Source organism: Lagenorhynchus albirostris, chromosome 15, assembly GCF_949774975.1.
Source record: "Lagenorhynchus albirostris chromosome 15, mLagAlb1.1, whole genome shotgun sequence".
Classification (NCBI taxonomy): domain Eukaryota; kingdom Metazoa; phylum Chordata; class Mammalia; order Artiodactyla; family Delphinidae; genus Lagenorhynchus; species Lagenorhynchus albirostris.
Window position 1 is genome coordinate 55,646,078 of NC_083109.1, and position 26,450 is coordinate 55,672,527.

The window sequence follows — 26,450 nt, forward strand, 5'->3', positions numbered from 1 at the left end:
CTCCCTCCCTCCCACCCTCCCTATCCCACCCCTCTAGGTGGTCACAAACCACCTAGCTGATCTCCCTGTGCTATGCGGCTGCTTCCCACTAGCTATCTGTTTTATATTTGGTAGTGTATATATGTCCATGCCACTCTCTCACTTTGTCACAGCTTACCCTTCCCTCTCCCCATATCCTCAAGTCCATGCTCTAGTAGGTCTGTGTCTTTATTCCCGTCTTACCCCTAGGTTCTTCATGACCTTTTTTATTTTCTTAGATTCCATATATATGTGTTAGCATATGGTATTTGTTTTTCTCTTTCTGACTTACTTCACTCTGTATGACAGACTCTAGGTCCATCCACCTCACTACAAATAACTCAATTTCGTTTCTTTTTATGGCTGAGTAATATTCCATTGTATATATGTGCCACATCTTCTTTACATTCTTTTTTTTTAATTAAAGTATAGTGAGTTTACAATGTTGTGTTACTTTCGAGTGTACAGCAAAGTGATTCAGTTATATATATATATATTTTTTTTTCAGATTCTTTTCCATTGTAGGTTATTACAAGAGATTGAGTATAGTTCCCTGTGCTATACAGTAGTTCCTTATTGTTTATCTATTTTATACATAGTAGTGTGTATCTGTTACATTTGGGCATTCATTCCTGTCTCACAGTTGCTTTCTTCCTAGGCAACTCCAGTGATTAAAACAATGATTTTAGCGGATGTGTCAAACGCGCAAGCACCTTGTAGCTCTCAAACTTTTTTTAAGCCCCCTTAAGCACTGGTTGAACCATCTCTTACCTGGCAAACAGTTGGGATGTTAATTAGAAATCAATGTTATCTTTTCATTGAAACCACCTCCCACCTCCATCTTCCCGGCTATTATGCTTTTGAACAAATGCCCTCTGCTTACCATTTAGGGTTTCCTTGTGCACTTCAACTTCACCACGAAGAAGATAATCTATCCATGCCTCTAATTCTTAACAATTAAGGGTGGATTCTCCCTTTAGGCTATTTGAATGCAATTTGACAGTGCCTCAGTTAGCTGGTGCACAGCCAACTCTAAGCAGCCTGGCTCTTGAGTCAGACTGGCTTCACTCATTATTTGTGTGCCTTTGGAGGGGTAATAGTGCTTTGCCTTTCCAAACCTTAATTTTCACTTCTGTGAAATAGACATGATAGCAGAGATGAAATCCTAAGATTTCGGGGGGGAATGAGATGTGATGATGAATCTAAAGCCGTGAGCAAGGGGGCCCTAATCATTGAGCCCAGTAAGCATTCTCTGTGTGTCAGCTCTTACTGTGAATGCTGTTTAGTTAGCCAAATGCATTCATTCGTTTCTCGCTCATTCATTCACCTGTTATTTATGGCGCGCCTGGGCTGTTCTGGGTACCACTGCCAAGCCACCATCTTCCCCTGTGATTCTTGCGTGTCTTACGATTGTGCTCCAAATGATTGCCACCCTATCCAGGTGTTTGCAGCATTGAGTGATCGTTCACTAAGCCAGGGAGTCCTCTGAGAGTTCATAAGAGCTTAGAAAAGACAGATGGGTGCCTTTTTAATGACCATAGGCCCCTCCCAATAGGTTGTGTTTCATGCAGAGACCCAGGAGGGGGATCTGTGTTCCTCTCTGTCATTTTCTGTTGGCTCACAGGAGCTGGGGAGGGGGATTACTCAAGAGAACAAGGGAAAACGTATGTGATTCCACTTTCTATACTGGGTGGGACTACTAATTAATAGATTTTGAAGATGCCTCATGGGTGGGCATCCTGGTATAGAGATGTAGCTAAGATCCTACTTCTGGAGTCTGAACCCTTGATTATAATCCTGGCTTGACTGCTTACTTGCCTGAGTGACCTTGGGCAGCTATTAAAACTGCTTGGGTCTCAGTTTCCCTGTAAGAAAATAAGAATTGGATTGTCCTAAGGCATTAATGTGGCTAATACAGCACCTGAGACTTTTTGTTTGTTTTTTTTAATAAATTTATTTACTTTTGGCTGCCTTGGGTCTTTGTTGCTGCACGCAGCCCTTCTCTAGTTGCAGAGAGCAGGGTCTACTCTTCGTTGTGGTGCGCGGGCTTCTCATTGCGGTGGCTTCTCTTGTTGCAGAGCACGGGCTCTAGGCGCACGGGCTTCAGTAGTTGTGGCTCTCAGGCTCTAGAGGGCAGGCTTAGTAGCTGTGGCGCACGGGCTTAGTTGCTCCGTGGCATGTGGGATCTTCCAGGACCAGGGCTCGAACCCGTGTCCCCTGCATTGGCAGGCAGATTCTTAACCATTGTACCACCAGGGAAGCCCAGCACCTGAGACATTTTAATGTCTATGAATTCTGTACAGGTAGGTGTAGCATTTATTGAGCACGTAGTGTATGCCAGGAACGGAGTGGAGAACTTCTCTCCAGAGAGCCAGCCGCCATGCAGTAGCTCATAAAAAAGGCTCTGGGGTCAGAATATTTGAGTTTAAATCCTCACCGCAACAATTATAAGCTGTGATCTTAGTCTCCTTAACCCTTTCTTTTCTTCAGAGCCTTCACGTGTAATATGTGAGAATTCATTGAGATTATGTATGTAAAACACTTTGAAAAATGTCTGACAGGTATGGGGCACTGAATAAATGCTGGTTATTCGTTACCATATGGAAGCATCACAACTGCTAGATGGTGTTACCCATAGTGAGTCAACCCAGAGCAGGTAAGAACCTGCCTAGGTTCACACGACTCATAAGATGCAAGAAGCAAGCCTGAGTTGGTTTTGTCAGTTCCTCAGCAGGAATAAAGGCTAAATGAGCAGCATTCTGAAAATGGTCTTCCTCATCTCCAAGGGACAATAGTGCCCAGTTGTCCCTGGAAATGTCACCACTGGGGCACATTCTATTAACTGTACAAAATTAAATCCCTCACTTCGTTCCCCCAGAAAGACCCCTCTGAAGCGTCACTCTGTACCCCAGCAAATCTGTACCGCAGAAGCGAGGGGATGTCAATAGGATTTGGTCTCCCTACAAAATCCCTGCAAAGATGTATGAGGCTGCATATGAATTGCATTGAATTTGGCTGGCCATGGGCTAGCATTGCTTTTATGCTGAATATCAGTGAAAAGTATGAAATGGAGATTATATTTTCAACTCAGGCTTTTTTCCCCAAAGCTCTGCAGAGATGCCCTCATTCCCATCCATCAGAGCAGAATTGCACTGGTGTGGAGTCCTAGACTCTCCTTCCCTTCCTGGGAAGTATATCCAGCCCTTGCTATCAGACTGCAGCAGTGAGTAACACTCTTCTTAACAGCTAGTTACTTCCTTCCTCTTCCCCCTCAAATCCCTGCCTTCTTCTCACTACTTTTGGTTCTTCAGATCTCTCACACTTGAGGATCACAAAACCATCCACAAAAAAACGGCACTCGCGTGGATGCTGAAATTGGTGTATCTATCTCTTGGGTTTTTCAGGGCAGAAATAAGACATTGATGCAAATGTGGTTCATCTACCGACAGTGAGAAACATGCTTATTAACTTCTTTCTGAAATACATATATTCATACCAGCTATTTCAGTTCCTTTCCCCAAACAGCCCTAAATCATTGTCAGTGCTCAGCTCCAGCCTGGGTCTATGAGAAGAGTGCTTCCCGGTGGGGGTGGGAGCGTGATTACGCATCTGGCTTTACATCAGCAGTAGCTTCAATGTTTCAACAGCCCTTTCTCCCCATGTTCTTGCCTCTCCCTCCTGCCCCCAAATGTGATTGCCTGGCTGACTCCCCAAAGAGAAAATGTGCTAAGTGAACTTGACAGATTCCAGGCTGGCTCCATATGGCAAGGCCTGAGTTACATGTTCCTGGGATCCCCAAGCTGCTCTCACCTTATTAAGATGGCAGTAACTACATGCAAGTCAAGTTCACTGCATCGGTTTTAATTCTTTGGGCCCTGGAGACTAGCCTCAGACTTCAAGGTAGATTTCGAGGCAGCATCACCCACTGCAAATTTGACTTTTACTTTCTCTTCCCGAACCCATGGCTGGGAGGCAGGTAGATGAAAAATGGACCCAGAACTCAGAAAGATGTTAGGAAAATGTGAAGGTGAGGTTAAAGGGCTTTCCTAGGGCTGCCAGCACAGTCTAACAAAGACATTTTGGTATTGTGTTGCTGTTGTCTATTGCTAGATCTGTACTCTCTGAACCTTTGGACTCCTACACATAATTGAGACATTGACTTCGATTCCTAAGTCTATAATTTGCATCCGTCTCTCTCCCCAGCCTGGTTTTAAAGACATGGAAAAAATTAACTCAAAATCAAATAAGTTGTATTTCAAATGTACGGGTGCTTGTAACTCAATAATTAAGGGCTGGAGTTGAACCCCAGATTTTTTTTTAAATAATAGGAATTTGTTATAATGAGTCTTTAAAAGAGAATTCTTTGATGGCTTTTCACTTTACCTGGGATATATAGAAAGTACTACCTTTATATAACATAGTTTTCCACATTCTGAGAGCATGATCGTCATGTTGAATGAAGAATACTAACGGCAGAGAATCATCTTATTCAAGTAGATAAAAGGGATAGCAATAGGAAAAGAAATGGAATGCATTCCCAACGGAGGTCAAAGGGAAAAGTATATCCAAAGGGAAGGGTCTTTTGGGGGGAGGGGATGGGGGGGAATGTTAGATTCAGAAATGGTCTAGCGATTAGAGCTGTCCGGTTGGAGAAGATCCTGAAATGTTCCTGATGGGGTTGGGACTTGCAGTGGATGGAGAGACGACATCTCTTGTATGACGTCTGAAGTTCCTTCCTGATCTGAGGTCCCCAGATTCTGGGCATTGGCACACCCAATGGCACACAGTGAGATGCAATGAGATGATTTCCAATGCAAGCTGAATTGATTGTAGTTATAAATGATTCAGGTGATTTCAGAAACCATTTTTGCCAGCTTTTCACTAAATGCAAAAAAAACCCCTCAAGCTCTGAATTGGGGGAGTTGAATCAGTTTGCATTTCTTTTAGTTAAAAGTAACCAGAAACTGACTATCAGTGAGTGGATTAACTCAAAAAGACTTCAAAAAAAATTTAACAAGAAGCCTTAAAGCAAGTGGTCTTAGAGTTGGGTAATTGGCTCAGTGCTATCACTAAAAACTCTGGTTGCATCTAGCCGTTACTTCTCCTCATGACAGCAAGATGGCTGCTAAAGGTCCAAGTGTCACGTCCTCACACCAGTGCCTCAAGTTTAAAAGGACAGGGATAAAGCACTTTTTGCGAGGTTTTGCCTTTTTTCTGAGAAGGAAAACCATCAAGGATATGTGAAATTACATCTTATTTGCCAGAACTGGATAGCATACATGCAAAAGGTAATTGGATGACCCTGACCAGATTAGATTGATCATTATTCATTCCCTAGATCTGGGTAAGTGGACCTACTTCCTGAGATCAAATAGTATTATCCCTTTACCTGAATAAACTGGAATTCTATTAATAAGTTGACAGTGAGTGGGTGCTGGGTAGTTGGCAAACAGTGTCTGCCATATAAATCCACCTAATCTATATGGTATATGGAGCTCTTCTTAAATTTCAGCAGAAGAGCTTTCTTCCCAATCAATACTCTCCTAGGATTCACAGACTTAGACCTTAACTTATGTACCCAGGGGCCAATATTTAGCCTCTTCCTTCATGTGAATGTAGAAGAGACATCCATTCATGCTTGCAACTTCTTGGTAGTACCTTTTTCAAAATGTCAATGACTATCTCCTAGGGCTTGGAGTTGTTGATGGATCAAGGTAATGAGGATAATGAAGATATCATTTTAATTTCACCAGTGCTTGTTACGAGCCAAATATTGTGCAAAATATTTTATGTATAGTTATTCGTCTCATCATTGCAATGGTCTGATTTCTTCAAAGCACAGAGGGTTAGGGATTAATGTTACCCTAATGTCTCAGAGAGGTAAAACCTGAGCTGTAAGTTGGTCTGACTCAAATCCAGTACGTTTGACCACTCTGAATACTACCCTAGCGATTATCCTCTTGATTATATAGGCATTCAGAAATGTGGACGGAGGGGAAGACAGGCTGGCCTCGTGATGGCTTCCTGTTGGTAGGAAGTGCGAGAGCCCTGAATCTCATCTTTGGAATTTGGAGGTGATCTCTTTGCTCATCTGTGCATTCGTCTCAGGCTCGTCTGTGAAGAGAGGGAAGTGGCGTGACCTGCATGACCCCTCTCAGGCAGGGGTGGGGAAAGCTGACTGAAGCCTAGATACTTGACTCTACAATGTTTGCCCTTTGACCTGCCCCTGCCCCAGGACACTGTAGCAGGCTTTGCAACATTGTCTATAGGGAAGGACGTGGGCACCTTCTTACTCCTGGAGTCTAGAATATGGAATTGACCTTGTGCATCTGATCACAGTTGATTGATGAGCAGATGTGACTCTTGGCTTTTGTTCCAACTCAGGTGTAGACTTTGGAATCAACTGTAGCCAGAGGTTCTGTGTTTTCATGTTATAATGGCTTCAACTTCCCCTTTCCCCTGTGTGCCCCATTTTTAGCAGAGCTCTAGGTGAAAAGTATTCACCAGTAGAGCCTTCAATACTTCACTTTCATAATAGGCATTTTCAGCTTAATTTGGGGGTTTTATCTGAGACTCTACCCTCCCCAGTTTGTGCCAGCAAAGGTTAATGCAATCTACACGGAAAATGCAGATGCCAGGGCGTGGTCAGAAGTGAGCCTCAAGCATAGACACTAGTTACAGCCTGGGATTAGTCCCCCGATGGCTGCGCTCAGAAAGCACATGCCTTTTGCTCAAACTGTCTGTTAAAGCTATTCATTAACATCTTTTTGAGCAAAGGTAGAATATCTTGGGTCTTTGACTGATGGTTAAGGCTGTGTCTCTTGGGAGAGCTACATAAACTCTCTTGAGTTTCAGTTTTCTGTGCTTCAAGTGGGAACATTTGTCTCGGCCTGTCTACCCCACTGGGTCTTTGTGAAGCAACATGGGGTCATGGCCAGAGCAAGAAATGTGGGGCATGATAGATCTGAAATCCAGTCCTTCTACTGGGTTTTCTCTGGTCCTCAGTTTCCCTACCTGGAAACTAGCGCTAGCGATACTAACCGTGTTGTACTGTTTAGAGGATTAAGGGAGATACTGCCTAGAACATAGTAGGTGCTCAGCAAATATTTATCCTAATCCCGCAAATGAGAAAGTGGATACAATAGTCCTTTGGGGAAAATAAACGTGATGCAAACATTAGTTTTTTGTGTTCTAATTCTCACCAGCTCTTTTTTTTTTCTTCTCTCCTATGCTATTTACTTCTTGAAAGCTGCAAGCCCTGTTTTCATCACCCTCCTTCTTTCCAGCACAGACTCATTTTCAGCTGTGGATTCCCTCTTGCCTGAAGGCCTTGGGGCCACATGAGTAGATTCAGGTCTGAGAGCCGTGTGTAGAAGCACAGGCCACTTTCTGCTACTGAGAAATCTTCTTCCCTCCAAGGGCACACACATGCCTGCGAGAGAATGTGGGAAACCATTTGTGAGAAGTCGTAATTAATGATCTGCTGGGTCTTGGCATTTACTCGAAGAAACACAAAGTCACTGGGAACTGGGGCAGCCTCTTGGATAAAAGTCATCCTCCTGGGGCTTTATTTCTCCACACAGAAGTAGTAGATCTTGGGAGGGACAGGTGGAGACTTGGGGGTCCCTGTCCTCTGTGTAGCTTTCAGGGCTGGCACATGTTTCCTTGCCATGCATGATAACAGAGTGATGTGGGCAATGAACCCTGGCTCTTAAGACAAAAGGTCCTGGGCTTGAATTCTAGCTCTGCCTCTTACTCCTTGTGACATCTGGATGTGTTACTTCACTCTCTGAGCCTCAGTTTTGCCCACCTGTAAAATGGGGAAAGTGCCACATGGTCTGAAAGGCTATTTGGATTAGAAATTGAATAATAATGTACAGGGAACACAGTAGGGTATCAAAACTGCTAGGGATAAGATATTAAACAAGGCAGACATGGCCCCCATCTTCAGGGTGCTTCCAGTTTTGCAGACAATGAAAGTTATATTATCTATATAACATGTAGAGTTGTGGATATTTCTGTAGAACTTATGCACATATTTCTAGTGATATTAGCTATAAATTGCTGCTGAATTTTCCATATATAATAGAAAAATTATATTTATATAATATAAGTGGCTCTTTGGTGACATTGAGATGCCTATTTAGTGTAAGTTACTCTCCTTTGGTGAGTCAGCAAGAATCTATCATACCTCAGTCTGATCCTGCTTGTTGCTGGGCTATTTTGGAAGTTAACCTCCCCATTCAAATGACTACGGGCTGTTCAATCCCTGGATAAAATCCTGCATACAGCAACAAGAGCAAATATCTCCTACTGAAAAGTGATTTGGTATTCCTCGTACCAAACTTACAAGACTGCTTTGAATATTACATGATATAGTACTTGTAAGTCATTTGGCTGTCTTCACACAGCAAGGACTAGTAACGGTCATGATAGCAACAAGCCCTCCTGCTTTATGGTAATAACAATAATATTTTAGCATCTACGCCATAGTGTAGCAGAGAGATTATATGATCTAATACGTGCAAAGCACTTGGTACAGTGCTGGCACATTCTAAGAGCCCAGAAGATGTCAGCTATGATCATTGTTAATTCCGTCCCCGAAGATGGAATCTCTAAAGCAACCTTTCCAGGTGTGTTAGGCAAGAGTTCCAGCCTCACCTTACAGGTGAGGAATACAGGGCTCAGAGGGACTTGTCCAGTCCACACAGCTTATACTGATAATAATCACTATTATGTAATAAGCAGTAGCCTTATTCCTGACCTTCCCTTTGTACCTCTTCAGTTTCTCCCTCAACTTCCCTCTGGTTCTTTTTTTTTGCGGTACGCGGGCCTCTCCCATTGCAGAGCAACAAGCTCCGGACGCGCAGGCTCAGCGGCCATGGCTCACGGGCCCAGCCGCTCCGCGGCATGTGGGATCTTCCCGGACTGGGGCATGAACCCGTGTCCCCTGCATCGGCAGGCGGACTCTCAACCACTGCACCACCAGGGAAGCCCTTTTTTTTTTTTTTTTTTTCTTTTTAAATCAAGAGTCAGCTACTAGCTTTGCTCGTCTCTTCCCTCTTATTGCCTGGGGTTTGTTTGGGGAGAGAAATCATGAAAGACGATGCTGAGCCCCAGAGACACAAATTCTGGATCTGCTTCACTAGAGAACCCAGTGAGGAGAGGATGCTGGGACAGGCAACCTTGGTCTATCCCTAGAGGTGTCCCTGCTGGGGGTTACAGCCCACGGCAATGAAGGAATTTTCCTTCCTGGGTGTGTTTGCTTGTGTTCTTGGATGTGCTGGTAAGCCCCTGCCTACCCACCTCTATGCAAATACGTCCTCCCACATGCTCAGGATGTTCTGTCCCCAAATTCCGAACACCACGTACAGGGGGTGGGCTTGGCTGTTGCAGAAACAAGATCTGAGAGGAGGACAGCTTTGCCTGCCATGATCGCTTTGTAGACTTTACCCTGTGTTGGAAAAGCCCTGCACCTGGAGATGAGCTCTGTAAGGTGTTCAGCCCTACGTTGATTTTCCCAGGTCATGAACCTGGGCCCCTCAGCCTGGACCACGGTGGGAGGAGAAGGAAGCCACCCCGTACCTGAGTTCCTCCAAGTATAACAGGGCTTGTTGTAATTCCAGAAGCAACGCATAGCCCTTATTCATCAGCTGCTATGTGTCTGTGGGCCTAGACTTGCCAAACTATTTCGAGTCCCTACTGGGCTCTGCAGGAGACTTGAAGTCAAACAGGGCAACACTTAGATCGTTAACTAAAAGTGTTGACTTTAGAATCTGGCAGACCTAACTCTATCCCAGCTCAACCTTACTGGACACGTGAACTTGAATGGGTTATGTATATTCTGTGAGCTTCATTTCCTTCATCTGTAAGAGGACAGTGATATGTATCTCACAGAGTTCTTGTAAAAATAGAAGTGTGTGATGTTAAATAAGCACTTAGCACAGTGCCTAGCACCTAGTAAGCACTCGGTAGACAATAGACATTGTGTCCATACCATTTCTACCCTGGCCCTGCCTACAATGCCAGCTTTGTCACCTACTTATGTACTCCCTGGGTTAGGCATGTAGAAGGACAGTGGTCTTATGGGGATAACTGATATTAGAATATTAGTTTAGTGTCATACATTCTGGGAAATTCTGATATTTCAAAGATGGTTTTTCTGGAGTTGGATTTAAGTCCAACCACTCAGGAAAGCAGGTTACTGGGGTCATATGGTTGTGTAGCCAGGGTTGAGAAACAGGTCTGGGAATAATAAAACCAATTGCTTTTCATTCTGAGTTCTGTTTGAACTGGTTTGTAGTGGAGACCACACAAACAGGGTTTTGTTTTGTAAGATAGTATTTACATGCAATAAGATTTGTCTGTTTATATGTACAGTTTGAGGACTCTTGGTAATCGTATACAATCTTATAACCTCCACCATAATCAAGATATAGAAGAGCCCTTCATTTCAAAAAGTTTCCTTATGCCCATTTTCAGTCTATTTTACCCCAGAGTTCCCAGCCCCTGGCAACCACTGATCTATTTTTCTCTCTCTATCATTTTGAGTTTCATCTAATGGAATCATACTGTACAAAGATTTTTGTGTTTGACTTTCTTCATTTAGCATACTATTTTTGAGATTCATCCATGATATGCATATTAACGGTCCTTTTCACTGCTGAGTGGTATTCCATGGCATGGATATACCACAATCTGTTTATCCATTCACAAGTTAATAGACATTCCAGTTCTTGGCAAGTATGAATGCAATGCAATTTTAGCATGTACCTCTGTGTGGACACAAGTTTTCATTTTTCTTGGGTAAATCCTTGGAAGTGGCACTACTGGGTGACATGGCAAGTATAGGTTTAACCTTATGAGATACGGCAATACTGTATTCCAGAGTGGCTGGGGCTGTACTGTGTTTCCTGCCCACCACCCATAGGGCATCAGATGTTTTGCTTTGTTTTGCTTTGTTTTTAATAGCTACCAGTGTCTCTAATATAGATCCAGCATAAGACCCTCTGGCCTTTGCTTTCTCTTGTTTAATGGCCACTTTTGGATACTCAGATGAGTGACGATGATGTTAGTATTAGGACAATAAAGAAGACATTTGGGGCTTCCCTGGTGGCACAGCGGTTGAGAGTCCGCCTGCCGATGCAGGGGACACGGGTTCGCGCCCCGGTCCGGGAAGATCCCACATGCTGCCGAGTGGCTGGGCCCGTGAGCCATGGCCGCTGAGCCTGCGCGTCCGGAGCCTGTGCTCTGCAATGGGAGAGGCCACAACAGTGAGGGGCCCGCGTACCGCAAAAAAAAAAAAAAGGAGACATTTGTCCCAACTGATATGTTTTGACTTGCTCAAAACTGCTGAGGAGTGAGACACTGTCTGTATTTCCACAACTGAGGTGCGTTTTTATGTGTCTTGCACATCAAAATTTGTATGCAGGTTTTGGTTTCCTAGCATAAATCATCATATTTGTTAAATATCAGAGGATTCACCTTAGATATATAAAGAGAAGTCACACTCACTCCTGTAGGAAAGTGTTCCCACCCCCTGTACTCAGGTTGTTTAATGAACCTTTGTTCAGTACATGTTCATTACATGTCCTTTGACATGTATGTGCACTGTTACACGTGACGTCCACTGTGATCTGTTTGCAGCTGCAGTGACTAATTCTGTTTACACATGCACACACAACTGCACACCCATGTGTCTCCCCCTCACCATTTTTCAAGGCAGACCGAGTGCGGACTCTTTAATGGTTTGCCTTGCCACGCACTGTTGCTTGCACATTTCTGGAAGACGTTTTCCCGTCTCCTGCACTTTGCCTTGTACTTTCATTTTCTTCTTGTTGAATCACAAATGGATTAACATACTTGATTGGTTTTCCCCAAATCCAACTGGATGCTTCAACCTCCCACGTGTGCTTTTTCAGTTTTAAAACATGACAGGGAATGAGATGAATGAACTGAGGATGTGGCCTTTATCTTGGGGGCAAGAAGCTCTCAGCTCCCAAATGGGGTGTCCCCACTCCCCCAGGCAAGGGATTCTAAGGAGAGGTTTGAAATAGATAGAAGACTGCATTTGCATGTGTCTAACGAATGTCTACTTTTTAATTATGTGAACATTAAATCCCTTGACAATCATTTGTTGTTCCCCAAATCAGTTTGGTTCTCAGTTTACAGATATTCAATAACAAATGTCAGCAAACAGTAGCCTGTGGGCCAAATCTGGCCTGCTGCCTACTTTTGCAAATAAAGTTTTATTGATACACAACCACACTTATTCACTAACACATCGTCCATGGTACTTTCTGGCTACAGTGGCCAACTTGAGTGGTTGCAACAGCGATGCTATAAGCATGGCAAAGCTGAAGTTTATAGGTGTCCAGTTACCTTGGGCTCTTCACAGAAAAAGTTTTCCAGCTTCTGCTCTATATTATGCTTGGCATGTCTGTACCTTCATTGTACTGTCTGTGCATCCTTGTGTGTGTCTCTTTTTTGTATGTGGGCAGTTTATAGGTGTCCAGTTACCTTGGGCCAGCCACCTAAGTTCTCTGAGTTTCATGCCCAGATCTATAAATTGAACATGATAACAGGATCTTTCCTGTAGAGTCATTTGAAGATTTGGGGGAAAGACAGGTGACGTGCCTGGCACGCGTCATGTCCAGTTCACATAAGATGAACTCGTTGCATGGAAGCTGGCCGGATATTAGTGTAGAAGGTGTCCGCCTTGTTCTGGGTGCTATTCCCTGCTATTACGGGGCCAAGGCTAAGAAGTAGACCTTCAAGCTGAGGCCTCGGGGACTGCACAGATGCCCAGGCCTGTTTCTAAGAGACAAGCCAGGCAAGAGTCAGAATTCCAACACCGAGGTCCTTAGCTATCCCTTCAGCCTCGTTCTGCCTTCTTTTTTTTTTTTTTTTTTTTTTTGCGGTACGCGAGCCTCTCACTGTTGTGGCATCTCCCGTTGCGGAGCACAGGCTCCAGACGCGCAGGCTCAGCAGCCATGGCTCACGGGCCCAGCCGTTCCACAGCATGTGGGATCCTCCCGGACCGGGGCACGAACCCGTGTCCCCTGCATCGGCAGGCGGACTCTCAACCACTGCGCCACCAGGGAAGCCCTCGTTCTGCCTTCTTACTGCTGCCCCTAAGTCCTGCCAAACACACGCCCCACTTCAACAAGGCATTGAACTTGCAATTCCTTGAGCCTCATTTTCCCCAGATTTGCACCTGGCTGACTCCTTCCCCGTCTCCCTTATCTCAGAGAGCAGCTCCAGCACTCTCGCTTGGTGCCTTGTGCTCATCACCCTTCGAGGCCATTGTATTCTCTGTCTGCATGTCTATGGGTCAGTCTCCTCTTCCTTTACTCACAGGCATTCCGCAGGCAGTTGAGGAAGTTTTCTTGTTCTATGCCCAGCACAGAGCCCTTGGCCTGGCATGAGATAGGAGATCGGTAAATACTAGTTGAATAAATGAATGAATGGATGAACGTCCCGAAAGCGAGCATTTCCTTCAGTGCTGTAGGGGTCTCACCTGCCATCTCTCCCTCCCTCCCTCTTCCCCTGCACAAAGACAAGCTGTCCAGGAGAATCCACTCCCAGCCCTATTCACATATGTGGGAACACACACCCAGACCGCACACCACGCACACTCACCTGCCCTCAGCCCTCTCCGGGCAGACACAGACTTCTGGGAGATCCAGACACAGCCTTTCTAAGTGCCTCGCCCCCCTTCATTCCCCACTCAGAGAAGCTAACAGCCTCTTCAGTAAGATCTCAAATAGCTCTACTGGAGAGGTCCTGGGTAGAAAAAAGCTGCAGCTTAATGAAGGCCATTTAACAGTCAGTTCCAAGGAAAAGCAAATCTTTATTACCAGCATCTGATCATTTCCGTTTGGGGATTCCCACTCTTTGGAATGGATATGTGTTTTCTTTTTCAGAACCTCTTTTCTAATTAACTCTGGAACGTAGATTACAGGAGGCCGGCCTTGGGAATGGAGGGGGCATCTCAGCCGGAAGTAAGCACTGCAGGTGATGTTTAATTAAAGGGAAGCTGTGAGAGGGAAGGGGCCTGAGCGGGCTGCAGTGCTAATCCTCTTGCCTGGCTCCCGCATCCCCGCGTGGTTGTGATTGATGAGTTAGTCCCCCTTACATCTTTATGTGTGACGCTAATACCCACAGGCAGAAGGGGCTCCAGCTCTCAGCATGTGGACTTAGCCCGATGGAGTTCTGAGCTAGCTGAAGAGCTGGCTGTGCAATTCCTTTTCCATCTCTGCTTTTCTCACCTTTTCCTTTCTCTCCAGTATTTTATAAACTGATAGAAAGAGTGGTAGATAGATAGATAGATAGATAGATAGATAGATAGATAGATAGATAGATAGATGGATGGATGGATAAAGGGACAGATGGATGGATGGATAGATGATAGATGGATAAAGGGACAAATGGCTGGATGGATGTATAGATAGATGAATAGATAATAGATAGACGGATGGATGGATGGATAGATGGATAAGGGCACAAATGGATGGATGGATAGGTAGATGATAGATAGGAACATATATCTATATACAGATATATATAAAGATATATATGTATATATATATGTATGTATGTGTGTGTACCTATCTATCTACCCATCCATCTATGTGTCCCTCTATCTATCTATCGCTATGTAGCTGTATCTATATCTGTGCCTGTCTGTCTATCTGAAATCTTGCTGTGAATCTCAGTTCCATGTTTGTGTCGGTCTTTTCCTGGGTCTGCTTTTCTCGCTCTGTCCAGACCGCTCTGTTGACCTGCCTGTCTGTCTCTGTCTTACTTTGTGCTCTTTGTCTCTCTGAAGGCTACCCTACAAGGGAATATTAGGGAACCTCCGGCTGAAATCTTTTTTTTATTCCGCAGTATTAACGTTTGAGTAATTTAGAAGCTACCTTTGGTTAAGCATCTACCAAATGCCAAAAGCTGCCTGAGGTACCTTTGGACAATTACTTAATATTTGTTCTTATAATTGCTGACATTGGTTAATCTCTTAATATGTACCAGGTCCCAATGCTAAGCACTTTTTGTACCTAATCCCATTTAATCGTCAAAATAATCCATTGGAGCAGCTACCCTCACATTCCCATTTTGGAAATGAAAAAACTGAGGCTCAGAGAGAGAATTATGCATATTTCCTTAATCCACACTTTATCACACCAAAATAAGACTTTATTTCCATCTTTTAATGATACACGTATGTACAATGATTTGAAAGGGGGAAATGGATTGTCCAAGGTTAGAGAGCTTGAACAGTGAAATTCTTGGGATCTTACCCCAGATGTGTCTCTCCATCAGATGCTCCTTTGAATAGACCAGAAGGTGGGTTTGTGCCTTCCAGTGTTCCTCTGTTTTTCTCTCCCCTTTTAAATCTGTGTCTCGGCTGTATTTACTGAACATCGCTGCCATGTGGCCAAGGGGCTAGCTTCCGAATACAGGAGGCTGCAGAACTTCTGTCAGTCATTTGAGCGAGAATAAATTGGCAGAAACGTCTGATTTGACTTTTTCTCCTTCTTCAAGGCAGATGCTCTTCTCATTACTGAGAAAAGGATGACACTTTGTCTCTCCAAGAGCTCAGACATTCGAAATAATAGCCGTGCAGTTTCTGATCTTGGATCCGCTAGCCTGGATGGGCTGGGGAGGCTGCAGTGCTCTGCTGAGCGCTATCCCAGGCAAGATTAGATTTGCAGAGTGTCTGTTAGGACTCATGGCCACTCCCCGGAATGGATCGGTTTAGGACTCTGGTTTCACTGTGTGCAGTTAAAATTCTTTTAGCTAGACAGGCTGCCTTCTTAATTGCAAGGGTTGAGTCCAACGGGGAAGGGATGGATAATGGACCCACACTCTGCATTTTTATCTATTTTCAGTGGGGAGGTATTAAAATCAACTATGATTTTTTCAACTGCCAGATTAACTCGGGTTAGCAAATTCAACTTTGGGGAACGAACCATGAGCTAAAAACCTGTTTGAAACCATGGACTGTACTGATTCACAAGTTCAAATCCGAATCTGGTTGAAGATAGAGTTTGATACCAGTTGGTCATGATCTTATAGCCTTGGTAAAATGAGCTTTCCCATGGTCTCAAAGAAACGAAACCACGGTAAATAAAATCCCACCTTTATGCCAAAGCAGCTCTGCCTTTTATTCTTGGATTGTTTGGCTCTGACAACAAGGCATCTTTGCTCTCCTGAACCCATGGAAACTTAGACCATTTCAGTACCCTTTTTTCTTGTGGTGGCCTGAAAAAACCTACTCCCAATCTCTTCATCATCACATTTTGAAAAGTCTAAAAATATACTGCTGAACTGCTTTCATAGACAGTGAAAATAAAATGTATTTGAGGGTTTAAGGATTCAATAAAATGAGTGGAATTACTTTCTACCCCTAGTTTAGAGATCCATCAACTGGGAATTCTGAGGACACCAAGGAGTGACCCACACTTCCCATCTCCTCTGCTCCTCATCTGGCTTGTAAATAAAGTGATCAGGGCTTCCCTGGTGGCACAGTGGTTGAGAGTCCGCCTGACGATGCAGGGGACGCAGGTTCGTGCCCCAGTCCGGGAAGATCCCACATGCCGCAGAGCGGCTGGGCCCGTGAGCCATGGCCACTGAGCCTGCGCGTCTGGAGCCTGTGCTCTGCAACGGGAGAGGCCACGACAGTGAGAGGCCTGCGTACCGGAAAAAAAAAAAAAAGTGATCAGCCCTCTAATGGTAGCAAGATATTCAGACCATTAGATTTTCTCTGAAACCAGTTCCTAAATCATCTACCACCCCATCGTTGCTTGCCTGGTAATACCACATCCTCTACCACTCTCTGTGACCATTTGGTTGACTCCAAATCCTTCACTTCTCTTTTGCTACAACTTGTCATCCTGTGTATGGCCTTGATTTGACTTGATATCCTAGTAAGGAATCCTCCTTGGGTTTTACCTTAAGATTCAGTCTGCTCATGGGATATGCCTCCATCATAAGTAGATGCAGCCCTCGAGGGCTGGACCAGACACACTGAACATCAGACAGACTGATGGTGTGGTCTCTCTGATTTTCAGAATTCCTTTGAGAGATTGCATTACTCTTCCTTCTTGATCACCGGGCTGGGGTCAAGGTAAGCTTTTATTTACTTTTTTTTTTTTTTTTTTTTTTGCGGTACGCGGGCCTCTCACTGTTGTGGCCTCTCCTGTTGCGGAGCACAGGCTCCTGACGCGCAGGCTCAGCGGCCATGGCTTCACGGGCCCAGCCGCTCCGCGGCATGTGGGATCTTCCCGGACTGGGGCATGAACCCGCATCCCCTGCAAAGGCAGGCGGACTCTCAATCACTGTGCCACCAGGGAAGCCCCGAGGTAAGCTTTTAAATGGTCTCTTTCTCTCTAAGTTTTTTGCTTATGTAGTATTAAAATGTTTTTGTTGGACTCTTTATTCTTAACAAGTAATTTCATTATTACTGTATTTGAGTCTGTGGTCCACTAAGTTCTTGGGCTTTTTCCCCCCCAAACTGACACATCCTAATAGGTAACAATCTTATAGCCATAGTGTTTATTCCCATTTAAATTTTTATAAGAAATTGGATCTTATTGACTCTTACTTAACAAATATTTCAAGAAGAATTTGAATTTCAGTGATTCAAGTTCAATAATTTTCTGTCTCATCTTCTATATCTAGTTAATTTTTATTCCATCACTCTTGTGTCTCTCTTTTTTATCATCCTGAATATTGATGAATATAGTCTGTGCTACTAATTCCTAGGCTAAAAACTCTACTCAGTACACTTATTGTACTTTTCTAGCATTGGAACCCTGTGTTTCATGCTTCTGTATCATGGAACCAGCTCAATTTTCAGCCTTAAACTTACCATGCCGAAAGGTGGATAAAAGCTGTACAATAAACTGACTACTTAGCATGATTTTGTCTGCATTCTGCATTTGGCACTGATTCCCAACATAATCTAAACAGGCATAAAATTCAGTTCTTTGGGATTCATTCACCAATCAGAATACTGTAAAAGTCATCTGTAAAAAATTCAAGAGGGATGTAGGTTATCAGAGGAGCCAACGAGAAGTCTTTGTATTTCTGTCCTTGGTGCTGAAAAATGAAAAAAAGAAAAATCTTCAGTCAACTTCTCTGCTTTAGTAAATGTAATGATGTGACTGTTCATAAATGACTGTATAAGAGATCATGCATTTTTCTATAATCATTATTTAGTCTTATTTTCCTAGGACAATAGATAACTGTTGATGCTATGGGAGCTGACTAATGCCTACTCCAGAACTGCTCTGTCCCGTACAACGGTCCCTAGCCACGTGTGGCTCTTTAAATTGATTAAAATTAAATAAAATTAAAATTCGGTTTTTTAACCACACTATCCACCTTTCTGGTGCTCCACAGCCACATGTGGCCGGTGGTTACCATATTAGACAGCACAGATACGGAATATTCCCATCATCTTAGAGAGTTTTATTGGACAGTGTTTCCCTAGAATATCATCCTTGTGGTAGACTGGATAACATCCCCCCAATATATCTACATCCTAATCCTTGGAACCTGTCAGTGCTGTCAGTGTTACTTAGTATGGCAAAAGGGACTTTACAGATGTGATTAGGTGATGGATGGATATCGACCAGGAGGGATTATCCAACATTATCCCAGTGGGCCCAATGTAGTCACAAGGGTCCTTTTCATAAGAAGGAAGCAGAAGTATCAGAGTCAGAGTAAGAGGAAAAGGCAGTGAGATGGCAGAAGCAGAAATTGGAGTGATGCATTTTGAAGGTGGGGAAAGGGACCACAAGGCAACAGATTTAAGTGGCCACTGGGTGCTGAAAAGGATAAGGTGATGGATTTTCCCCCAGAGCCTGCAGAAAGAACTTGCTGACACCCTGACTTTATGTCAGTGAAACTGATTTCAGACTTCTGACCTCCAGGACTGTAAGAGAGTACAATTGTGTTGTTTTAAGTCACCAAGTTGGTAGTGAGTTGTTACAGAGCAATGGGAAACAGATACAATCATCATCATCATCATCTCACTAGATTCTTGCATTTCATTCGGATTCTTATAGTTTTGCAGTCTCCTCAAGCAGAGTCCAGTCAACCCCTTGGGTGTTCAAAGAACCAAACTCATAAGCAATGGCTCCTTTTTCATTTGAGATATTCGTGGTGGCTCGGGCATGATTTCTGCTCTGAGAGACAGTGCGTCATGAGTCAGCAATGTCAGCAAGGATTGGAGGGGGCTGTAATACTTGAAAGTGAGAAAAGATGATCTCTATAGCCTCGCTTTCCATTTTTTGGACTGGGGCGTTTGTCAGTTCCAATTCTGGTTTTGAGCACTATGTCCGTATGGGATTGGCAGAGCTGAAAACATAGGTGACAATCCTACTAAAGGATTTTAGATGAATCAGAATCAAAGCTCAGTCCAAGACTTAGAAGGTACAGTGCAGGGAGAGATCTTTTCTGCCCTTGCTGCCACCAGGGGCTAGTGTGTTATTTCCAAGCCTACTATGGGACTGGGTGTGATGAGTCAAGCTTGTTCTCTGCTCCCTCAACCTGCTCCTTTCCTCCCAGACTGGGTTTTGATGGATTCTTTTTTTCTGGAAAAATTTCCTTCACTCACTGTACACTGTCGTCCAAGTTATGTCTCTTTCAAATAACAATAATAATAGCACATATACCGTAACTATTATAACAAATACAATTGAACACTTATTTTCAGGATGGTGATAGGAAATTTATATGCATTGCCTAATTTATTCCATAAATAGCTCCATAAGGATACACTATTAGTATTCCCACTGTAATAGGGAGAAACAAAGCACAGAGAGTTAATGCTACTTACTCAAGATCAGGTACCTAGTTGAGAGGGAGAAACATGATTTAATGAACTTGGAGGGCATTATGCTATGTGAAATAAGCCAGAAAGAGAAAGACAAATCCTGTATGTTATCACTTACATGTGAATTCTGAAGAATACAACAAACTAGTGAATATAACAAAAAAGAAGCAGACTCACAGATAGAACAAACTAGTGGTTACCAGTTGGGAGGGGGTGAGGGGAAATATAAGGGTGAAGGAGTGGAGGTACAAACTATTGGGTATAAGATAGGCTCAAGGATATATTGCACAACATGGGGAATATAGCCAATATTTTGTAATAACTATAAATGGAATGTAACATTTAACACAGCATAAACATTTTTAAAAAAAATTTTTTTTAAAAAGAGGAAAAACCAGAATTTAGACAGCAGGCCTTCTGGCTCCAGGGATGGCTTGCATTTTAGAACTCAGCAAATGGTCCCCCTTCCCAGACTTTAAGCTCCTTAACGTCAGGACCCATACTATCTTTTTTACTCTTTTTCCCTGTCCTCTCAAAGAGCCTAGATAAATTCTTGGAAAACCAGCAGAATCTCATTGAAATTGCTCATTTAAATTTATATTTGAATTCTCTAGATTATTAATAAGGGCTCCCATACAGAGGGGAGACCAATAAGGAAGACATTCCAGAGAAATCCTATAGAACATGGTGTAGTGGGAAGACACCAGGCTGGATTCAATTCTGGCTCTAGCTCTTATGAGCAGTGTGACTGTGAACAAGTCATTCCTTGACTTGAACCTCAGTTTTCTCATCTATTAGATGGGTATAATAATATATAACTCAAGGTCCTTATGAGGATTTAATGAGCTAATGGGTATAAGTCACTTAGGGTATATAAAGGGCTTTATAAATGGCCATGATTATTATCATCAACATTATTTCTCTACCACCCATAGCCTGTATTCAAGAGCTTGTCACATTTCAAGTTCACAGTAGGCCTTAGGTTGCTTGAATGTATTTATATTACAACAGTGTAATCCTCAGTAGAGGTTTTCTTTTTCTAATTTGACCACTTTAGCATTCTCATGAAAAAGACAACAGAACACAAAAACAGTTTCCTTATTTCATGTAATTGCTCCAGATTTCTTTCCTGTGGTGGAGAGGGGGTGTGCTCATTAGAATCCCATTAAAATAAAATTTTTTTAAATCAGTTATTTTGCACTGGACACACGAAAGCTTTCAGACATTAAGATTAGAGTCGTTGGTATCCTTATTGATGCAAAGAAATAGCCTTGGCAGTGGGTCCCTGATTCCGCCCGCCCTTCTCCATCTCTGCCTCTGCTTTGTCATTTTGCTTGCGGATGACTGCTGTCTCCACCATTTTCTCTCTCCAGTGCATCAGCTGTTTAGTGGCCAATGCACTTTCTATAACACGGATCTGACCATGCCATTCTCATTCCTGGAACTCTTCAATGGCCTCCCATTACTTAAAGGATCAAATCCAAGCTGCTTTACATGGCATTGCCTGTTCTTTTCTGTATGCCTTCAACCTTATTTCTGGTTCCAATTCCTGCCAAATCCCCACCACACACATATTTCACCTATATAACCTGTTCTCTGTGTTCCTTTATTCCCAGAAACTTGTCTCCCTGCTTTTCCTCTGTCTAGGATTTCCACCTAACTCGCTCCAACTTCTCCTTTAAGACTCATCTCGACCATCACATCCTTCAAGAAGCATTTGCTACACCTTCCATCTCTGAATTGGGACGCTTCCTCTCTGGCTCCCATAATAATTTGCACTTAGACTTATAAAATCCATGAAACTTGCTTTGATCATTGATTTTCCTGCATCTATCTTTATCCATATTTAAAATCTCCATTTGAGTGGAGACTGTTTTCTCATGCCTGAATGTATTTTACATTCATGCAAAAACAAATGCGATTCAGAGGAGACCCAGGGGCAAGGCACACTGAATGAAAGTGTCCTTATGCATCTCTCTGTACCTAAAGCATAGGCAAGAAATACATCCTGAGTGATTGAATGAATGAATGAAAACAAGACATCCTACCACATGTCTGTGAGGTTTAAAACAGAACTAGGTCCCTTCTGGTCAAATCCAGTGGATAACCTTGCAGAACAAGATCTAACTCAGAATGTCTGCTGATGCTTTAAGCATCCTGCATACTGGAGCGTGTTCAAGGTTCTTCCCTGACCTCACACACAGCGAATGCCTGAGCTCTGTAGGCTATTTGTAGAAAGTTTATTTCATCTTTGCAGAAAGCTGCCCAGTATAAATATTAGTCAGTTGATTTCACACAGAGTTAAAACAAGCTTTTAAAAGCCTTTTACCTCTCCTGTCCCCAAATAGGTACTTTAGACAGATTCTCAAGGGCCTTGGAAGCTTTGTCAGATTCGGTAAAGTGAAAGTTATGTTCTGTTCAGAAGCGGCCTTCTGTGAAGGCTGTCTTGGGGTTGATGCTGAAATTGTGCAGAAAGGGTCAGGGAAAGTGAAGGATTGTAACATGACATAGATTGGGTGAGGGTTGGTGTGGGAATCGCGATTCTGTCTTCTGGAGTCATATCTCAACGAGGCCACTTGTGAAGCTGTTTCCCTTTGGTGCCAAGATGGTAACTTGATATTGTGAAGCAGCAAGGGCTTCACATTTCAATGGTCTGAGGTCAGTCCCAGATCTGCCCATCAGTTAGTCAGTGATAAACATGAATCCAACCCAGTTCTATGAGCCTTGAAACAATGGTATCACCAGCATGGTCCAGCAGAAATATAATGAGGACCACAGATACGAGCTACATATGAACTTTTTTTTTTGTAATTCTGGTAGCCACATTAAACAAAATAAAAAGAAACAGGTAAATTTAATTTCAACATTTTATTCAACCCAGTATGTCTCAACCCATAACCAAAAATGTTTTATTTAATCCGATATCTCCAAAGTGTTATCATTTTCAACCTGGACTCAAAATAAAACTATTAAATAGATATTTTGCATACGTTTCCTTGTACCGTGTCTCTGAAATCCACTGTGCATTTTGCACCTACGGCACACCTCATGTCAGACTAACCACATTTCAGCTGCTCAGTGACCACACATGGCTAACGGCTACCACATTAGGACAGCTCGGGGTTGCGGGGAACCACAGTGCCTGGACAAATCTCTCAAGTTCTTAAACTTCTCCAACTCGGATTCCAAGATCTGCTTCCCAGAGATCAGATGAGACTGCATGAAAATCATTATGTGCCCCAACTTCCTTCTCCTGAGTATAAAGAATGGAATAAGAGGACAAGATATTACATCATTTTTAGCTGGTTTACTTGGTCGTATTTCTCTCACTGAACCTCAAGCTGCATGAGGTAGGCAGTGACATCATTTAACACTGGGTCTCCAGGGACTAGTGTTAGTATACTAGTATTAGTACACTAGTACGTAACTAGGTGTATTCATTTCCTAGGGCTCCCGTAACAAAGTACCACAAACCGAAAGGCTTCAGCAACAGAAATGTATTGTCTCAGAGTTCTGGAGACCAGAAGTCCAAGATCAAGGTGTCAGCAGGGTTGGTTCCTTCTGAAGGCTGTGAGGATGGCTCTGTCCCATGCCTGTCTCCTAGCTTCTGGTGGTTTTCTGGCTATCTTTGGTGTTCCTCGGCTGTAGAAGCATCACCTTAATCTCTACCTTCATCTTCATGTGGTGTTCTCCTTGTGTGCCTGTCTATGTTCAAATTTCCCCTTTTATAAGAACAGTTATATCAGATTAGGGGCCAACCCTACTCCGGTATGACCTCGTGTTAACTAATTACATCTGCAGTGACTCCATTCCCAAGTAAGGTCACATTCTGAGATAGTGGGAGCTAGAACTTCGAAAATTTGATTGGGTGGGGAGGGACACAATTCCACCTATAACAGAATGTGTTCAATAAACCTAAGTCAGATACATGAGTCAATAATACTTGAATGTAAGGACAACTTTTTATCTCCTTCGGGTGGGTTCCAAGAATATTCTACCCTGTCTGAAGAAGACAGGCAGGTTAAAAATCAAACAAGGAAAACCGGATGTGAAGAGGATGAATGTTGCCGATGGGCAGTTCCATTCTGCAAAAGCACATGCTTTGCAGTTACTGTATTTGAAAATATTTAAAGCCGCTCCCCAAAGGTCTTTTGAATGAAACTTACTTAGCTTCCATCAGCCTCAGTTTTCCTAGCTAAAGCTGCCTGAGAATTGTTTAGATAAATTAACATCAATGTCTTAAGTTGTACACAGAGGATCACACAATTTATTTGGCCAGACTTACATGCTATTGGTATCTGAAATAAAATGTCTCGCCATTAGGCAAATTCTCTCTTATATACAAATAAGGCAAACTTCTTCCATATTTTTGAAACCCCACTCTCCTCCTTGGATCCACCTTGACATTTTGCAAAAACTCTTCTTTAAGTCAGTCTAGCCCTGCTTTACTCCAAATTGTGTGATCTCAGCTCAGCTTGCATGCAGGCAGATATCCTTAAAATATCACACATCCTTAGCTCCAGAAAAATAATACTTGTGCACTGATCAAACATATGTGAAAAATTCAAGGTTTTCCAGTCTCCAGTGGTGCTTTGGTTGAGGGCCTTGGGCTCAGAGACCTTGTGTTGGGGCAGGGCCAGTTACTGAACTTGGTTCTTCACTTAGGAAGATGGAGCTCTTTGATTTCAATCTCTCTTGACTTATCTTTTAAAAATAGTAATAACTTCAATACTGGCATTAAGCAATACTGGCTTATGCTAAGTTAGGTTGTATTGAATTTGTAAGGCCAGTAAAGTTTTATCTCCATTTTGTTCTGATGAGAAGCTCAATTGTCATACTGTCCATGTTTATTTCTCTTTTTCTCCACATAAAAGTTTATGAAATGAGGATGGAGGAAACCTAGAAATGCGTCATGCAGCCAAGTCTATTGATATAGCTAGACTTGTTGGGTCATATGGGTGGAAAACTTAGGAAGCAGTTTGGTGCAATGGAAATATATGTAGAGTTCAAATCCCAGCTAGAACGTTTATTCACTGTCTGAACTTGAGCATATCACTGAGTTACCTGACCTCAGCTTTCTCTTCTGTTAAATGGGTATAAATGGTACCCATCCTACCTACCTTCCAATGTGGTATGGAGGCTCAAACAGACCATGTTTAAAATAGTCCCAGAAACCTTTACATCCTGTCATTGGCTAAGCTATTGTGATGATGGTGATGAAAAGAGTGATGAGCCTCTGTCCTATTTATTTACCTAAACTGACCACCTAACTCATCTGTTTATTTCTTCTATTTCAAGCATTTGGGTTGCTTCAAGGGAAAATGTAATGTAAAAGGGTGTAGTTTAAATGATCAGATCCCTTTCTTTTCTTTTTCCTCTTTCTTCCCTTGACTAGCTTCATCCTGGCATATACCATCACTGCATTCACTCTTTGATTTACCCAAAACGTTTTTGAGCATCTATTCTGTGCATGCCGTTCAAATACTCCTGGGAATGTGGTACCCAATCACACAGACTTGGGTTTCTTCCCTCAAGGGCCTTACAATCCAGTAGCCTCTAGGTCTCTATCTCAACCCACCCTGTGGCTCTGAAAATAACCTCACCACTTTCTTTTAGTTCTTTTTCATTGATTCTGCCACCCTGGGTATGAGCTATTTCCTCCTTCTGCAACATTAAGCTGGCCTTTCCACATATTATTTTGTCAACCTGTTTCATACCATCTGGCTATTTTCTGCTCACCTTTCAACTCTAGGTTTAGACATCAATTCTTCTGGAAAGCCCTCCTTGATAAACCATAGGGGATAGGCGAGCCCCTCGTATTTCACTTCTCATGGCACATACCCCATCAACTGTACATTCCTGATCTATTATGTAACTTCTACCAACCTATAGCTACAGAGGTTCCTGGGCTACGTGAATCCTCGTCACCACTGTAGCCCCTGAGTCTAGCACAGGACCTGCCATCCAGAAGATGCCCAATGTTTTACTGCTGGAACAATGGCATGAATATCAAGTTCTTGCCTATTTGAGTAGTTCATTGCCCTTGCTTTCTGGCAATCTCTCCTAATTTCATTTCTTCCAAGTCCAAGTATAATTCATTTTGTGACAGCCTTTTTTTTTCTAGTTGGCAAACTATTAGAGGCTAAAACTTATGCAATGCACCATGAAAGACAAGGTCATATTTTATCATCTTTGCCTGTTGCCGTAACCAGATTAGACATCTTTCTACAAGTGAGGTGAATGCAAGCCAACAGATATTTACCAACAGATATTTATCATGTCAAACACCTGATTACAAAAAAGAGGGAAATGTTAAAGATGAATACGGCAAGTCCCTGCCTTTAAGGAGTTTACAATCTTGTGAGAGGCTGATATTGGATATACGGAAATTGGATAATTGAAAACCCAGTCAAAGGTTTGGTTCTGGAAATTCATCATAAACTATGTGGCAGTGGTACCTAGTTTCTGTATATTAACAGTGTCATGTGTCATGTCTCCTCAAGGTCATGGGTTATCTCAGGTATGTTTAGGGTCCACCTTTGAGAAGGGACCAGAGAAGGAGAAGAAATGTTGATTCACGTCCCTGGGA

The 26,450-nt window shown here is 43.0% G+C and overlaps 1 protein-coding gene across 13 annotated transcripts in view; it reads left to right on the forward strand.

Annotated features, from left to right (window-relative positions):
* RBFOX1 (RNA binding fox-1 homolog 1) overlaps positions 1–26,450 on the forward strand; it is a 362,962-nt gene that overhangs the window by 140,115 nt on the left and 196,397 nt on the right. The window lies entirely within an intron of this gene.